The sequence below is a fragment of the Carex rostrata genome, chromosome 27, assembly GCF_964058835.1.
Source record: "Carex rostrata chromosome 27, lpCarRost1.2, whole genome shotgun sequence".
Taxonomy (NCBI): domain Eukaryota; kingdom Viridiplantae; phylum Streptophyta; class Magnoliopsida; order Poales; family Cyperaceae; genus Carex; species Carex rostrata.
This window is the reverse complement of record NC_135944.1, coordinates 211,597-231,528: the sequence shown is the minus strand read 5'-3', so window position 1 is coordinate 231,528 and position 19,932 is coordinate 211,597. Positions and strand designations below refer to the sequence as shown.

Sequence of the window (19,932 nt, the reverse complement as noted above, 5' to 3'; positions counted from 1 at the left end):
ATGCACGTGATTAACAGCGCGCCCACACATGATCGTGCAGAGGAGGGGAGGGGAATTAGTTGAACAGCTCTAAACCCTAAACCCTAAACCCTCTTTCAAATCATGCACGTGAACATCTCACAACTAATTTCCCTTAAAGGTTTATTTTTTCGTCGGTTTTTTTCTTTTCCTGTTGTTTATATTTAAGCAGCTGTATATGATGTAGTAAACATATTTACTTTTTAATTTGTAAACTTGGTAACCACTACCAAGTAATTTCAAAAAAAAAAAAAAAAGTTTTTGCTTTGTAGGTGACTAAATGTTTCTGCCCCTAAAGAACTGTCTCCTTTTAAAAGTCTCTCTCGGATTGAAAGAGGTTAGACTAAATATATATCTTCTCCATATCCATAAGAGAAACTCTCATTTTCTCTTTTTTATATTTAGTAAAAATACAATAAATAACTAACGAAGTTTAAATTTGGTGTATAAAATTGAAAGAGGTTTGAGAGAGTACTATTGACTTAATAATTTTCTTATTTTATAAAGACTCTCAAGTACATTTGATCTAGCTAGCATATATACTTGCTGCCGCAAAAAATTTCCGAAATAATTTTCTCATAAAATTTGGCATCACCTTAATTATGATATTGTGTGTGTTTCTTTTTTTATTTTAATGGTTATGGGTGTTAAGTCCACAATATGTCTAATAAATTAAATTATTCTTTGAGGCTCGCCGTGTACTGTCCGCAACATTCTCCTCCAATAAAAAGATAACAAATAAGAAAAAGAAGCAATAGGAAGGAAAACAATAAAAATACAAAAAATAATATTTAAAAAAAAGTTAACTAAACATGAAGTAATTTTCGAGACAAAGGACAGTAAAGATAAGAGCTAGCAGAGATTTTATTAATGCTGTACATTGAACTCATATATATTTATGAAAGCACATTAAATGCCTTTGCCCCCTTGGCAACTTTTATGAAGACGTCTTCTAGAGTTGTGTCAGCCAAACCCCATGCCTATATCGTAAACCGGCTCTTGGCCTTCTCCACTGCCTGAAAAACATCTGAAATTTTGACTACTTCCTGTTCCTGCTCTGCTGAGGTAGTCATGGTGAACACATATGACCCTCCATACCTTGCCTTCAACTGTCATTATATTATGCAAGTCAAATTTGTCATGTATTATTGCCGACAATTCAGACACATGAACATCGATCGAGTGTGAATATAATATTGTTACTAATACAGGAAAACAATTCAAAGGAAAAAAAAAAAAAACACAAAATTAAGACCAGAAAGTACCTCCTTAGGATTGCCTAAACACTGAAAGCTTCCATCCATAAAAATACCAATCCGGTCACATAAGACCTCTGCCTCCTCCATTGAATGTGGAAGTTATTGGCTGTAGTTCTGATTGTTATAAAATGTTAATTTATGATAGGAGAAACAAATAATACTTGTAAGAATAATAGCATGGTCTTTCTTGGCACGCTTGACAACATTCCACAAATTGTTTCTTGAAGCGGGGTCCAATCCCGTACTAGGCTCATCCATGTAAACAACCTAAAAAGGTGAAAGGAGAAATGATCATCAACTCGCAACATAATAGTAAATTAGGCTAGCAAACGTTAATTAATTAAATTAGCCAATAAATCTGGATTGCCGTAGTACAGTATTGCATTAATTGCATACCATAGGTAGACGTTTGCTAAACCCCTAACGGGTTCAGCCCGTTTTGCCCGGTCCGTACCCGTTACCCGAGCTACCCGTACCCGTTGCCCGGGTACAAACGGGTAGACGGGTAGACGGGTACGGGTAATAAACGGACCGGACAACCTAATTTGAAAAAAAACCCGTTATACCCGTACCCGTCTACCCGCCTACCCGTACCCGCCTACCCGTACCCATCTACCCGCATACCCGTACCCGCCTACCCGCATACCCGTACCCGTTACCCGTACCCGACCCGTTTCACTTCAAAAAAATTTGAATTTTTTGAAAAAAACAGAAAAAAAAGGGAAAAAACAGAAAAAAAAAAAAAAAAAAAACTGGGCGGACCGGACCCGTACCCGGATACCCGGATCCGTACCCGCGGTACCCGTACCCGTCAACCCGCAACGGGTACGGGTAATAAACGGACCGGATAGAGGTTTTGGAAAAATTACCCGTCTACCCGTTACGGGTTTTACCCGTACCCGACCTACCCCTTTACCCGTCCTACCCGTTACCCCTAACGGGTAACCCGGAACGGGTCACGGGTAACCCGTTAGCAAATGTCTAACCATAGGGTCTCCAATGAGAGAAATGGCAACACTGAGCCTTCTTTTCATGCCACCACTATACGTCCTCACTTGTTTGTCCCCAACCCCACCATAGAATAAATTAACGCTCTTCAGTGAATCTTCATTCTTCAACTGCCTATATTTGAAAACATAGTTGTTTACTAATTAGTGTGTTTTCAAAAATTAAGGACACCCAACTAAAAATTATTAAAATTACATGTAATAGTGTTGTGTAATGTACCTTCGTTAGAGTGACACCATTAATTAAGATTCTTAAGTCGGCCATAAAAAAACAAATGTTCCCGTCCAGTTAAAGTTTCCCATAACAACCTACATTGTTTTAGCACAGAAAAAAAAAGATAGAAGCTCATTAATTAAAATATAAGAATGACTTAGATATTGTTTAGATTTTAGATTTTTTTTTTTATTGATGTAACTATGAGGGACGAAACAAAGCTAAAGAAAGATAATTTGGAAAATAGGGAAGATTAGCGTAAGCTTACTCATGCTGCGGGCAGACACCCATATTGGTATGGATGCCATCCATGTCAGTCCTTATGTCCATTCTGTTGGTATAAATTTTCAGAACATTCGGATAGTTAGAAATTAATTAAAATAAATCAAATTGAAATAGAGTTACCCGGATCGTGTACGAAACACTTTCCTTAAGCGTATTCCGTCTCATCGTGCAAGATGGAACCGCAACCAAGATAATCCGGAGTTGTTGCTCCTTAGGCACGCCATGGAAGCAACTGACGATGACTCCGCAATATCCAGCATAGATCAAAATTTGATTAATTGGAATAAAATGAAAATGGAGGATTAATCAAAAGACTTTCTGTGGGAGTAAATCAAAGAAAAGGTTTTTACTCCTTTTCATATATTTCTCAGATACAAACGAACAGAGGAGAGAGATATACTAAGGATTGTATTAGAAGTTGAAAGGATTAAGAGTATTTATTTTTTATTTCTCTGCTCCCATATCAAACAGAGGGAACATATGTAAATATATAGATCCAGTCTAGAAACTTAATGTTGATTAATGATAATTATAAAATGAAAAGAAACGCATCATGAAGATGCTATGAAGAGGTGTAACAGTAAAAGTCATTAACACAATAATGGTGATAATTAGCAATATAACTCACCATTAAAGAAATACTTATTCGATTTAACCCTTTAATTTGCATATATCACAAATGAATATTTTTATCAAATATAAAATATTGAGTTGGAATTTTGAGTTTTCAAATAAAGTTCCAACACATTCCTTGTACATATGCTGTACCTGATGTTGGCTTAGTCAACCCTGTCATCTGTTCACACCAAAAATAAGTCCCCTATTGATTACCTAAATATCATTTACCAATATATGCACAGACATGCACATTATATTGTGATTTTGCGCAATTGACATTTCAAATAGAAGTCAAGAACTAGATTACTGAAAAAGGGAGACGATTCACAGCAGGGATGTAAAGAAGTCACACCGTGACTGGATACATCATGCCACGACATGGAATGTGTAACGGTCACGTGCTGTGACTCGCGTGTCCCGTGTCATGGCTATTCGCGTGAGGTGACCAACCTTCAAAAGATTGGCACGACATAACACAACATGAGAACTAGTTTGGTCATGGCACGACATGACACTTGGTCATGAGAGTCACGCGTAATAAGGACCGTTATACCTTGATTGAATGGTGAATCTTGAATAAACTATCTTAAATTACAACAAAAAATAGTTACATGTGACCAAACACAACAAACATAACTAGCCACGTTTGGACACGACACTTAAGGTCACGGCGCGACTAACGTGCTGCGACCATTCATTTGCTAGGACCATCCATCCGAACTTGGTCATGGCACAGCACGTGACCCAAGTGACGGCATGACTAGTGACTGCACAACACAAATTTACATCCCTCCCAGCATTGGCTCTGGATCTAATACCACATCTTCTGTAGGAGAAAAAAAAAACAATATTTATTTGAAGTTCCACATGGAAAAAGGATAGTACGGACCATGTGGATGAAGGATGTCTTGCCGGCACCGTTGGGGCCGAGCATGCCGAAACACTCACCCTGTGGCAGAGCATGGGAGAGGTCCTTCACTGCCAGCTTGTCAGGGTTTCCGTCTCGTCCAGGGTACACCTTGGTTACGTTGTCAGATATCATGGCATAGTTGTTTCTTTTTTCTTCCATCACCAGCTTCTCCACCAACTCCCTCTGAAATTTAGTTCGTTATAATTTAGTAAGAACTATTCCATTGATCCAACTCCAATTTATCTTCAAACCTGGAGAGCTTCCTATTATTGTACATAACTTAAGCAACGGACTAATATTCTCGTCAAAATAGAAAAACAAAATGAAAAAGGGGACATCAAACATACCTCTTGATTGACATCAGGCTTGTTGTGGACTTCAATGATGATTTCAGGAGATCCCTGGCATTTGAAGCTAGTCGTCAACTGATGCGAAAATGACCTGCTCAACTTCTTCTTCACGAAGTTCAAGAAAAAGAGGGGGTCTTTGCGGCTGCTGCATCCGAGGGACGACACCTGGTCAAGGTAGAATGCCAGAGGAAGCAGCAGTGCAGCACCATAATGATCATCACATTTCGCATGCCATTCTCTGAGCTGCTCAGATCTCCCCACTTCATTCCTTTTGTGCCCATGACACTTCCGCTGACTGCATACTGCCCAAACTCGTACCAGCCTCGGTACAGAGAGAAGCCCGGTACCAGCTCAATCACTATAATCCAACTTCCTGTGAAGAAATTTAGATTTTCAAGTTCAGAACAAAATTTTGTCGTTTTGGCCAATTCACATCTCCTACTGGCTGGTTAATATGTCCTGAAGATATGATCTTACTTGGAAAAGATTGATCTTCCACAAAGAACCGCAATAGAAATGTGCCGAGTAAGCCAGATCCAAACACATAAATGTAGCCAATCACTGCGCCACATAGTTTAAATGGGCAACATTACAATTAAGAAAAAAATTATGTAAGAGATACTTCATGAATTACTAATTTGGTTTCTTCAGTTTTCATTTTATACAAAATGTTCTTAGTCTCTGACTTGTAGCAGTTTTGACAGTTGGAAAGAAAGAAGCTACAAGAAAAGCCAAGGCGATCTGAAGATTAATGTAAATGAAATAGAACACCACTTGTATGCTGTAGTCGTTTAATCTGAAGAAGTTCAATCCTGAAGGAAATCAAGAGATTACTCACCATTACATTAAATGTCTCAAAATCTTCACAATACTATGCATGACAAGGCTCATATAAAAAAGAAAAAAAAAAATCAAAAGAAGAATGCTACCTATCAGAGAGCCAAATACCACAAAGCAAATCATGTAGGCTATGGATAGCAATAGGAAGTACAAATAAGAAATCAACCAATAGGGGCCATCAGTTAATCCATGCATCTTCATCATTATCATCAATTTGTGATGCTTCTCATACACCAAGTAAGAGAGTATAACCTATAATACATGAGAATTATGAAGTGTTAGTAAGAAACTACAAGATTACTAATTTGGGTAATTTATGAATAGTATTTGTACTAACCGGAAAAAGGAGCTGAACAACCCAAGTGAAGAACAAAGGACCTAGAATAGAAGAGATCTCAAACTGGATTCTTGTTGCGCCTTTGGGGGTCTCTTTCACATATTCAAATTCCATGGTCACTCCAGCTCCTTTCAGAAATTTGAGAAATACATTTGATGCCTATCATATGCAGGTGACAAAATATTATATTCCATTTTTTCATAATTTATAAAAGAAGAACAAATTTAGAAGAACAAATTATCATTTCTTTGATGCCCATTTACATTTTGTATCAGCATATCCGTTTCTACATAGAACCAGACATACTGGTACTAAACTACTAATACAACGACCACTATAGATAGCTTGTGGTGCCAGTAGTTAATGGTTAAACACATACATTTCAGCGCATGATTATTTACTTGGATTATGTAGTACTAATTATGGCCTTCATGGTTAAAAGGCCTTGATGAAACAAAAGCACAAAAAAGTGAGGTAGAGACTTTTTTTTTTCCTGTACCACATTCAAAGAGCGCGGGACCCTCTGGATGGGAGCAGGGGCGTTCCGATGTCCATCGGACCACTTTTGGGTTCGATGGGTTTCCTGACCGTCAGATCTGTTTTAGGATTCATGTGTACGGATATTAAAGTAGATGTAAAATTGCGGGTGCGAATTCTAAAACAGATCTGACGGTGAGGAAATTCATCGAACCCAAAAGTGATCCGATGGGCATCGGAACGCCCCTGCTCCCCCCTCTGGATACGAATGCAGCACCCCGTCTCCTCTTTCTTCTCTTTCGGTTTCGTAATTCAGTCTAAACGATCAAATTTAAATTTGAAAAATGAAGTACTAAAACATACCTCGTTCACGTTGTGATCATTCCTCCTGGAACGTTCCAATTATACAAATTGACAGATTTGCCCTTGCCTTAATTTGACCAGACGGCACGACTCAGAATGTCAGATAAACACATCTCTTTTGTATTGGGGGATCGATTGTGTTTTTTTTTTTTTTTTTTTTTTTTTTTAAGGTTTTGTTATAGAGGATTGTTGTTATACTCATTCAAATATTTTAAATTGTGTACTTTTTATCAAAACAAATATATTAAAATTTATTTTAGAGGAAGCCATCATATCCGAGCGGTTCCCCCAAGTAGTTTAACAGAAAAACTTTTCAATATTATATAACTTTCATTTCCAGTGCTAATATCCAAACATTTAAAGCTATGTTTATAATATATTAAAATGTTACTTACAAGCATATAAATATCTGGCTGAAAGCATTTTTAGATAGTTTTAACTCTCAACTATTTTTGTCTTCAAGCCAAAAAAATGAAAGATTATATTTACCCACTTTTTTTTAAATTTTGTCTCTAATTATTATAATTTATTTTTCCAATGATTCGTGATAAATTTTACGAATCTAAAAATATTAATATTTTCTATTCGATTTTATATTTCAAATAAGATCAATGAAGAAATATTTTTAAGTAATTTTAAAGTCATTTGTTTTTTTAAAGTAAAACTCATAAGCACTTTAAAATTTTCAAGGCTTTTGACATGAGGTTTATATGCTTTGTAAATGCAGTGTTATTGTTGAGGTTTATATGCTTTGAAGTGTTATTATTGAGATTTAAATTATTTGTACATGAGGTTTATATGTTTTATTATAGAGATTTAAAGTGTTATTAATGAGGTTTATATGCTTGTAAAAAGAGGTTCAAATTATTTTGAAGAAAAAAAAAACTGAAAGTCACAGAGATTTAAAGTGGTGAAAAAAATTACGACACAAATATAACTCGAAAGTTATTCTTCATGGATCTCGTTTAAAAGAGAAAATCGGGTAAAAAGCATTCATATTTTTAGATTCGCAAAATTCATCACAGATCATTGAGGAAATAAATAAAAATGATTAGAGAAAAAATTAAAAAAAAGTGGGTGAAATGAATCTTTCCATTTTTGGTTTGAAAATAAAAGTAGTTAGGAGTTAAAACTATACAGATTTAGAATTTTAATGTTTGCAGATAGAGGTTTAAATGATTGTGAGTAGCATTATAAAATGTTTGGATATTAGCGCTGTAAATGAAAGTCAGATAACATTGAAAGTTTTTTCTGTTAAACTACTTGGGGGACGCAATCGGAGATTTTGTTTGAGGTACAATTATCATGCTCCTTTATTTTAAATTAAAATATTTTCTTATTTTTTTTCTTATATTTATTAGTTCTGAAATTTTTAAACTTAATCATTTATTTAGTTCTCCTTTGAAATACATTTTTGTTCTATTTTTAAATAGAAACGTCCATAACATACAGTACTCCGTCCCATTTTTTTAAAATACAACATATGTCCTATCCAGTGTTCTAAATAGCGCGCTATAGCGCCGCTATAGCGTTTTTGGAGACCAGACGCTATGCTATGGCATTAAAACACGCTATTTGCGCTACAGACGCTATAGCGGTAATAGCGGTCCGCTATAGCGTATAGCGTATAGCGCAAATAGCGCGCGCTATGCAACATTTGCTGTTTTTTTTTTCAATTTATATGAGCTTTAAAATAAATAAATGGTGAAGATATTGTTTAATTTTGATGAATATTACATTATATCAAATTCAGGTCCGCTATAATAATTTTTTCATTTTGCTCTTGGTTTTTTTTTAACGGATGATAAATCAAATAAATAATTGCTAAATTATGGAAATTTTAGGGACTAACAAGAATTTCTTCAAGGATCATCTGTTTATTTTACTAGAAGTATGATTTTTTTTCTTTTCAATTTCTAGGTTATTTTGAAATTTAAATAGAAAAAGATAAATTATGTTATGATGTTGAGGATATTTTAAATAGAAAAATATTGATAGTTTATGATATTAGTATTACTATAGATATTTTGAGTCGCAATTTGGACTTTGTATTGGTTCAATATGAATATTATAATTTTTTAATCAATTTGATATTATTTATTGTTCTATAAGACTAAATAATGTTGATATTTAGTACAAATATATAATATAATTTTTATAAAAATAAAAAACGCTATTTGGGATAGCTTTCGCTATAGCGTCGCTATTCTCTATAGCTTTTTCTGGAGGCTCCCCGCTATGACGCGATAAACGCTATTTAGAACCTTGGTCCTATCTTTCTGTTATTATTTTTAATATTGATTAACTTTGCATCCTAAGTGCTATTTTATTAACCATCGAGACAAATACTGTTTTTTCTTTTCTTTTCTTTTTTTTTGAGATAGTTCTAGGCTTATACAGAGTTGTATTTGTAGCTAGGTTTGTGGATGTGTGTGTGTTTTTTTAAAAAAAGAATGGAACAACTTTGAAATAACTTGTCAAGAGAAAAAAATGACAGCCCTTTTAATTAGACTGAAGGAATTAATAAAATATTAAGGAGTTCTTTTAAGGCCGTCACTCAAAGTTACATGAAAAAGGTCAATAACAGATTTGTTCATTTATAAATATTATTTTGAAATAATATAGACAATTAGATTAATTATATATTTCGATTTTATAGAAAGAATTAAGATTTTTTTTGGTTCTTTTAGGAGATTCTTAATTTGAGAATCGAAAATAATGATTTCTTAAAGACTTATGTATCGCAGAGTACTACCGAAATTTTTATTAATAGCATAATAAAAAATAAAATAAACTAAAACACCCTCATTTCTGAAGAATTTCATATTTATCTAAGCTGCAGAGCTAATGTGCGGACTCAAATACTAAAGTCCGCAGATTTAATTCAATCCGCAGCTCCAGACTGAAATATGTAGATTAAATCTGCGCCCTAACTATTTTTTTATAGAATATTTATTAATAAAAAACAAAAACAAAACTTTGAGGCTAAAACAAAATTTTGTCACAGATATAACAAAGAAAACGGCTGGATATCTCAGAGGACGTGAATTCCAAGAAAAAAAAAAGTAAAATTAGAGGACGTGAATTACAAAAATTTGTCACTTTTGATTTCTCTGACGTGAATTTTAAAAAAAAAATAGTAAAAATTGAGACCACAAATTGTCTTTACAGCCCAAAACCATCAAAACAAGAGTGTTTCACTGATTTGGTTTTTTTTTATTATACTATTAATAAAAATTTCGGAGAGTACCACACTACATAAAATCCATTTAATACTGAAAATGAATTGGAAAATTTCCGAATTCCTTTTGAATATCCTAAGGAATCGAAAATAAACTCTTAATTTCTTTTAGGGTAATTATAATTTCCCCCACCTATCCATCCCCCATCTCATCCCCCAACTAATTTTCTATTTTAACTATAACTATAACTACTATTTCTAACAACATTTTATTTCTTTCCTCTTTCTCCCTTCTCTTTCACCTCTATTTTTCTCTTTCACCTCCATATTATTCTCCCACCTCTGCCTCCTCCTCCAACCTCCCTCTCCCACCTCCCTCTCTCATCTCTGCCTCCTACACCTCACCTCACCTCCGCCTCTACCTCCCTCTCCCACCTCCACATCCCACCTCCTCCTCCGCCTCCGTTTTTCATTCGATAAGCTCCCCTCCCTCTCCCACCTCGAAATTGTAAATACAATAAGCTCCCTCCCTCTTACACTTTCGCCTCGGTTTTTTCCATCTACGCCTGCTACTCCTGCTCCAGCGAACGTTCTGCCGGAGATCATCCGTCACTCCATCCCAATCAAGCACGCCTCTGCCAGAAATGAATACTTCAACGTATATGAATGAATACTTCATTGTGTATGAATGAATACTTCAATGTGTATGAATGAATACTAGAGCACGTCTCTACCGGGTCAGATCCGTCACTGTCGATCGTATCAAAATAATTTTGTATATGTATATGCAATTAATATCTTTCATGTTTATATTCTCCTTCCTCATGAAGTAGTGAGTTTTGCAAAGAACAAAGCTTTATTAATGGTGAATTAGGTCATTGCGTATTAAATAAATGACATAAAAACAAATTTTGAAAAAAAAATAGAGATATATGAATGAATACTTGATGTGTTAGAATGAATACTTCAATGTGTATAAATGAATACTTGCGTGACAAGATATTAATACTTGTGCAACGGACAACTCGAAAGTATGTCATCATGGATCTCATTTGAAAGATAAAATTGTGTAGAAAACGTTCGTGGTTTTAGATTTGCAAAATTCTTCACAGATCGTCATAAATATTGGTTAGATTGAACGGAGAAAAAAAACCACCTATAAAAATGTGTAAAAGATGGATGAGTTATGTGTTCAGTTTTTATATTTGCACTTGCACGACGAGGATGAATATTTTCTCGATAAGGATGAATACTTGTACAACGGACAACTCGAAAGTATGTCATCATGGATCTCATTTTAAAGATAAAATTATGTCAAAAACATTCGTGGTTTTAGATTTGCAAAATTTCTCACAAATTGTCAGAAATATTGATTAGATTGAACGAAGAAAAAAAATCTCATCTCTAAAAACGTGTCTTGTTTTTTTTTTAAATACTTGATATATTAGGTATGAATACTTGATGTGTTATAGATGAATACTTGATGTGTTATATATGAATACTTGATGCATTATAGATGAATACTAGCGTGCGCCAGTTGTAAAATCTTTCAAATATTATGTGGTCCCCAAATAGTAAGTGGTCCCCTTAAGTAGTTAGTAGTTATTGAAGTAGTTAATGACTAGGGGGTGAAATGGGGGATTGTTACGGGGGGATAGCTAGGTGCTCCCTTTTTTTTATAAGATCGGAACATGAAGACAATTTATATAATAGTCTATATTATTTTAAAATATTTTTTATAAATAAAAAATCTTGAAATTAACCTTCTCAACTTCGAGTGATCCTTGAAAGGGCTTCTTGACATTTATTAATTCCTTCATTCTCCTAATTCACCAACTAATTACGGCCATTTTTATTAATACCCAAAAAATAAAACTTAATTTTAAAAATAACCATCAGTTCTGGTTTTTTTCAAAAATAACCAAACCGCCAGAACTACGGGCGGTTTCCTTGGGGACCAAACCGCCCCTCCCACGGGCGGTCTCCCTGGGGACCAAACCGCCCCTCCCACGGGCGGTCTCCTTTTTTTTTCTTTTTTTTCTTTTTTTTTTAGAGAGACATCTGAATATTTTGATTTAAATAATGTTGTGAAAAAAAACGACATCACTTCATAAATTAAGTTATGGGAATTTCATGAGTAAACAACGAATGAATTATCGAATTTGTATTCTTTTTATCTTTATATATAATTGATCATCAAATGGAAATTCCCATAATGTATTACTTATCAATTGCCCACAAAAAAAAATTAAAGTCATCAAATATATATATTTTTGTTTACTATATTAAACATAAGGATTGTTTCAATAATATTAACTAAATAAATTTATTGAATAATATATTGGAAGAAATCAATGTAACTATTAGTAAATGGATAGTAAATAAAACAAAAAGAAACTTCATTCAGTGGGTTTCACAAGCATAGAAAAAAGTATTGTGTTTTATTGGCACAAGTTTTTTCTTGCAGAGGAAGATCTAAGAATCACAGAGCTAGCATTTGGCCCTCCTGAAGAAGACAGAGGTTGTATTATCTCCACTTACTCAATGTCTTAGATACATGCAAGGATATAAACTAGTGAAAATAAAAGTAAAATGATAATTGTTAACTGGCTTCAAGTCTTTGAATCCTAAATGGGAGTGAAATTGAGTTTCCTTCCTCTTGATATATGGTGCAGAGAGAAGGATATTCTTTTTAGTTTTACTATTTAGTGATAGTATTTATAGAGTGAGGATATATTGTTCATTGTTGCACTGCACATCATTTTTTGTAAACTAATCTATAAATTGTTATAGATTTATGTGATATTAACCAAATAGTAGGACTGCAACCTAATCAGACAAGTGACAAATTTTAGCTAATCAAATTGAAAAGGCATATAACTCACAACGGCCTCTATTATTCTTTCTAAAAACCCAACTTAGCTCTCCACGGCCTAGTTAATTAATTTTTAATTTTACGCACTTCAATGAATGCTGGTGACATTGATTTGATTTAGCGTGAAGAGCCACCACCTCCTTTTTCTTTTTTTTAATACAACAATTCAAGTCGGCATAGTGATGGACTAGTGGATTTTTTTAGAGAACATCCAATGAAACTACATGAACCAACTACCATATTTGTCATAAGTTTATTGTGAATACATTTCATATTTTCTTAGCTGGCAAATCTTTCATGAGTAAACTATGAATGAATTATCAAATTTGTATTATTTTCATCTTTATATATAATTGATTATCAACTATAAATTCATAATGTATTAGTGCGCACAAAAAATTACAAGACAGCAAATATTTTTTTTGTTTTGTTTGCTATATTAAAAGTAAAGATTGTCTTCCAATAATTTTAACTAAATAAATTTTGAATAAAATATTGGAAGAAATTAATGTTAACCAGAAGAAATTTATTGAATAAAATATTGTATATTATACATATATTATAAAAACCGGAAAAAGATCAACAAGCTGTCAGAGCTTGAAAATTTTTGAATAAAGGCCAAGTCATTCATTAGTGTTATATTTACACTTGTGATATCTAACTGACAAATAAAGTCAAAGTTATAAAGAGTAACGACATCACTTCATAAATTTATTAAATGTCTTAATTTTTTGGCATACACTCTAAACAAGAAAACTTTTTTTTTCACAACATTATTTAAATCAAAATACTCAAATGTCTCTCTAAAAAAAAAAAAAAAAAAAAAAAAAAAAAAAGGAGACCGCCCGTGGGGGGGGCAGTTTGGTCCCATAGGAAACCGCCCGTGGGGGGGGGGGGGGGGGGGGGGGGGGGTTTGGTCCCATAGGAGACCGCCCGTAGTTCTGGCGGTTTGGTTATTTTTGAAAAAAACCAGAACTGATGGTTATTTTTAAAATTAAGTTTTGTTTTTTGGGTATTAATAAAAATGGCCGAGCTAATTAATCTAATATTCTTAAAAAAAGTTTATAATCTCATTTTGAAAATCATACTTAATGAAGTCGGAAAAAAATATCGATTTTTATTATGAGGTCGAAATTAGCCTATATTACTTTAAAATAAAATATATTAATAAAAATATATATTATTGGCCTCCTGTGTAATTTTGGGTGACGTCTTAAAAGGACTCCTTGACATTTTATTAATTCTTTCAGTCTCATAATTCACCCGTTAATTAAAAGGGTTGTCACTTTCTTTGTTTGATAAGTTATTTCATCGTTAGCTCTTTTAATAAAAATTTACAGTTATTTTAGAAGAAGAGGAGAGTTCAAATGTTTTTTTTTTTTGGCTCCATCATACTATTATTTTTAAAACGTAAATAATTCAAAATTTAAAACATCAATGTTAAAATAAAACCGTTATATGTGATCTGTGTTTATTTTCTCTACGTGCTCATCCAAAATTATCACAATTTTGATTTTGTTTTTATATGAAACAATAAGTTGAAAATTCAACACCTATAAATTATCCACATTAGTACATTTTTTACAAGCTCTTCATATCAACCAAAACAAAGTTGAAATGTCATCATTTTTTACAAATGCATTGATAAATTATATAGATTGTATCTAATGGTTTTATTTAACTTTTGAATTATTAATGTTTTTAAAAATAAAAGCATAATTAAAGTGAAAAATAAAGACATTTGAACCCTTCTTAAAAGAAACTCAAGGGAAATAAAAAAAAAATTAAAGGAATTATTTTTAGTTTTCTTCTCCACAATCCATCTAATATCGTACAATATTATAATAATAAATTTATAAAATATAAAAGACTGGGTCAAGGAGCTTCTGGAATTTTCGAGCTCAGTTTGACAATGAATACATAAAATGTTAGAGAGCGATTGATTTGAAAAGAATGGAGGAGCCGCTGAGATTCTTAACGGCCCAATTAATGTCATAAATTTAATTTTATTTGTCTATTACTATTGGTGTTGATAAAAAAAAAAAAAAGGAAAAATCAGCATTGCGGCATCTTTATTTAGAATAATTATTTCAATCCCCACCACTCCAGTATCCGCATTGTACCCCCATCTCTTAAACATATTTTAATTTCCCATAAACTAACTTAACTAACTAGTTTAATTAAATTTATTCACAACACTGTGATATTCCAAGTTTAATTAAATTCATGGGTATAAATACTTGGAAGATAATAAATTAATATTCGCAAATTAAGATATATTAACTTGCATGTCTAATTTGATATAACTATATAAAGGGACCACTCAAACTACATGGAAGAAGAATCATATACGTTTTTAGAGGTGAGTTTTTTTTTCTTTTCAATATCTTCCACATTTATCACGTTCTATGAGGAATTTTGCGAATCTAAAACCATGAACGTATTCTACGCAATTTTATCTTTCAAATGAGATCCATAATGACGTACTTTCGGATTAATCGTCACACAAGTATTTATATCTCATTGTGCAAGTATTTATACCTCATCGTGCAAGTATTTATACCTATACTTGTAAGTATTTTATTCCTAATCGTGGACCCCGCATCTCCGCATCACATTTCCCTTAATCGTCCATGCGTCAACCTTTCTCTAACAAAAATAGTTGACCACATAGATATAAATACTTCCGTACATAGGTATAAATACTTGTAATACTTGATATTAATACTTTTAAATGTCAGCAGTGTCATATGTGAAAAATACTAGGTATAAATACTTAAATGACAAGGTATAAATACTTATATGATGACGAGCTCGAAAGTATGTCATTATGGATCTCATTTGAAAGATAAAATTGCGTAGAAGACGTTTGTGGTTTTAGATTCGCAAAATTATTTATAGATCATGAGAAATGTGAATGAGATTGAACAAATAAAATTGGAGGGATAATGGAGGGATGAGAGTACGGATACTCATATCACGTCCCCTTTATTTATATGTAGTCAAACAAGAGGCATCTAATAAAAAAAGTTAGATAGAATTCTGTATCCGAATCAGACCTTTGATTAATTAGTTTAACAAAAAGATAATTACGGCACGCCTCGTAAGCAAATCTTCTTTAATTCCCATGACATCCATGTTCGTATGACAATAATGCCCTCGGCACTCATCTATTTCCTTTTCTAGACTTAGCTCACCTAATCAATAGGAGCACCAGCTTTGCTAATTATATGTCAAATTGTTGTATGATATTTGATATTATGTGTGTGTATATCCTATAATATGTGTGTGTATATCCTATACATACACACGATAAAACTTTTTATTTATGTTTTTTGATATTATTATATGTCAAATTGTTGTATGATATTTGATATTATATTCGAATCGAGCTATTATTTGATATCATCGGTACTTAAAAATAAAGAATCATCTCATCATCAAATTGTTATCAGAGTTCATGATTTATTAAAAATACAGAATCATATAAATTTTCTATTAACATGTGTCTTAATTTTAGATAATTATTATTTTCATTGATATATTTTGTTTTTATAATATGTCCCCGTTGCAACGCACGGGTATGATACTAGTAATGTATTGATTTACACTGAGTAATGAAATTACTCCTACGAGCTTTTATTGTCCAAAAAAAATATAGATCATATTTCTAACTAAAATTTTATTTTTAAAATTATTAAAGTTGTCAAAATAATTATTTTGATTCGTCCTGCATAAATATCATAGTATTATGGTCGTCCAATCTCGCTATGATCTTTTTTATTAAAAATTAAAGGTGAAATCATCTAACAATTTAATATCTACAAAATAATCTTCAATTCAAATTTCAAATCTGCAATTTTTTATGGTCCGGTCTCGTTAGTGGAAATTTGACTCTAACTCAATCCAGCTCATTAAAAGAAGTTTCGAAGTTCAACTAAAATGTTTGTTGGTAATTTAATGGTTTGAGTTCTAATTATTATGTATGAAGCCATGGTTCAATTTCCACTAGTCACTACTTTTTTATATTATTTACATTTAAAAAAAAAGTTCAACTCAATTCAGCTCGCTTTTAAAAGTAAAAGTCCAACTTGATTCGGATCATATAAACGCCACAGCCCAACTGAACTCGAATCAGGTCAGCCCAATTTTTTTTCGCTAAAGCAATTCTGATCTTCTGTGGCCTAAAATACTTTGCCCCCCACCCCCCATAGTGACAAGATACCCGAATTATACCCGTTTAATTCTTTTTTGGGGTGATGCCGAACCGAACACCGAATTATTTGGTTGACCGAACTTTGACCGAATTAAACCCGAATAATTCCCAAATTTTACGATTTTTTTTCCGAATTTTACGAATTATTCACGAATTTTTCCTGAATTTTTCCAATAACAATTATTTTTTTGCTTCCTTACAGGATTGAGATTTCTGATCCGGATAATTCCGAATCATTCCCGAATTATACCCGAATCACGAATTTTTGATCTCGCCGAACCAAACCCGAATAATTCATTTGTCACTATGACCCCCCCCCCCCCTCCTCACATTCTTTTTACTTTTTGTGAATACTAACACCTCAATTTGTATTTATCTAAAACTGTGGCGTAAATAATCTTGCACTATCTAAAACTGGAAATCTTTAGGAGATTTTTTGGAATTGGGATTTATTCAAAAGAACTTTGGACAAAGTCTCATCTAAAGTCAAAATTAAACATTTAATTTGTATTTAGATTCGTACAAATATATTTAAAATTTAATAAATTTAAATGACTTCTTGAATCTAAATATTTATAAGGATTTTAATACAAATTGGACGATTTAGATGAGACTTTGTCCAAAACTGTTTGGACAAAAACCCCACCTAACTTTTTTTTGGGTTCATTATGCAACACAGAAATTCTAAATTTTTTAAATTATGATGAATTTCTTTATGCATGTTGTTAGTTTTATAATTAAAAAACTTAAAAGTAAAATAATTTCAAAATTGTTTTGTGGATACAATTTTTATATATGCACACAATCATTCCTTACACTTCATAGAGAAAATATTATAAATAAATTTATAAAATTTTATTCTAGATAAAACTAATATTAAACTTCTGTATTATTTTTATGATTCAAAAATCAGCTCAATATTTTGTTCTAAAATTGTTGTTTCTTTCCAATTTCTAAAATTGAGGAAGAAAAAATAAGATAAAGCAAAAACAAAATTATCACATTAATCTAAACCAGCAACGTTCCAGTACATCATCTGACTGAAGAAGCAAGTATTATAATTGCTCACAACAAGAGAACACATCACCAAATTCATTTTGCTTAGAAAGATGTCCATCCAGAAAACATTAATAGAAGAAGAATAGTCAAAGATTATTATATTAAAATGGGTCTCGAACAATCGGATACAGGTAAATATTTGAAATAGAATAAACGGATCTGATATCCGATTATATATAAAATCACACAAAATTTGTTTTCGTCTCTTATGGGACTAAATAATACAGATCTGGACCGGACATGTTTTGCTCTGGTCGCTTTGAGTTGCACTTCACGCTGATATATTTACTTCTTTTTTTCTCTAATCTTCTCCATTTAAGGGCCAATGGTCACCTCCATTTGTTTTCATTTTTTATGTTTTTATTATTATTGCTAACTCCTGTTTTCATATTTTTTTCCTTTTTTATTCAACTTAAATTATTTATTATTCTTTTTTATGGGTCAACAATAATGTAAAAATATGAGAAAATTTATTTAAATAGATGAATTTTCATATTTTATTTTTTCAAATTAGTATTTATTTCTTAAAGTTCATATGAGTCAATTATCCGACAATTATTTATTTTGTATTGGATTATCCACTCTGTATCCGTTTAAGATGAATTTGGTTTTAAATTTTGAAATCCGTTTACTATCCGTATTTGTATCCACTCAATGAGTGTCAGATATGAATTTGGTATTAGTATTATCCATTCCGAATTCGCTCTTTTTTCACCTCTAACAATAAAGCATATCTTTCAATTTTTTATAACATGAAATATAATAAAAAAAGAAGCATATTTTTGAAAAAAAATTAAACTGTGTGGATTCGCCAATGTATAAACATGTAAAAAATATTTTTATAGTGGCTGGAGACAAACAAAAATAGAATGAAAAAACATGCGACTGTAATTATTTCTACTTTAACAATTAGCTATATATAATGGCTAAATTTGTCAGGACGAAGTGAGAGAAGGTGACGAATTTGTCAGTCTTGATTGCTACCAGTTGAAAATCAATATAAATTCCAATTGATATAAATTAATATAAATTGATTAAACTTAGTCTGAGCCTCATATTGTTTTTTAAATTAATATAAATTCTTTTGCAATGGTGTCGTTATATTAGATCTTTAATTAGGACTAAAACTTATTTATTAATTATATTGTAAAGCTTTTGACCTAGAAACATGTCTTGGTTTGCTAATGTACTAGGTTTGAACAGCTCATTTTAAGAATTCTCGGATATAAATAGGTCTGTTAATTGAATAGGTTTGTTCATATACAAACGGGCCGAACGACAACAATTGGACAGTATTTGAACAGTATGTTATAAGAAGAAGATAGAAAATCTGTTATGTGCAATCTCAAAATTATTCGTCAACACACTGTAACTTGGAGTTGCAACAATCGGAACCCTTGTCTCAGGTAAAACATGTAGCAGTGCGAGAGAATGAGAGATGGACATTTGGAGTCTCTTGTGGAGTATTAGCTTGCCTATTGTTGGAAGAAATACTGTTTATCTAGCTTGATTGTCACAGAGGTCAAGATATTACAATCCTACTCGGTCTTGATCCTTATGCTCATGTTTTTTGGAATTATTATTATTATTATTATTTTCCTCTTAATTTCATAACAATATTGTTATTTTTATAAATACATTAAATTGCAATCTTTATTTGACAATACTTTTACGGACATTACTAATTTTTTTAATATCTAATGCTTCTTTTTAATAAATCATAAATAAAGAGGCTGGGATATCTAGTATTTTATATCGACACAGCTATTTTACTATTTTTGCAACAATATAAAAAACTTGTCATGATAAAGGACTCGAAAAAAGAGGATTTGTGTTAGCCCAATAAAATGGGCCCATTTTTGGGCTATTCCTATGAAGCAAAATAGACCGACCCAACTAATTGGCCCAACTTCATTTAATTCT

At 32.2% G+C, this 19,932-nt stretch overlaps 1 pseudogene across 1 annotated transcript; it reads right to left on the bottom strand.

Annotated features, from left to right (window-relative positions):
• Positions 1-914: 914 nt before the first annotated feature.
• On the bottom strand, positions 915-10,419 carry LOC144544784 (ABC transporter A family member 7-like; annotated as a pseudogene). Its single transcript, XR_013508339.1, has 15 exons — positions 10,397-10,419; positions 6,338-6,434; positions 5,839-5,997; positions 5,591-5,753; positions 5,348-5,473; positions 5,139-5,222; positions 4,659-5,034; positions 4,291-4,494; positions 3,530-3,579; positions 2,767-2,829; positions 2,520-2,593; positions 2,264-2,424; positions 1,439-1,544; positions 1,284-1,372; positions 915-1,127 (listed from the first exon to the last, which is right to left on the bottom strand). The product of XR_013508339.1 is annotated as an ABC transporter A family member 7-like (transcript).
• Between the last annotated feature and the right edge of the window lie 9,513 nt (positions 10,420-19,932).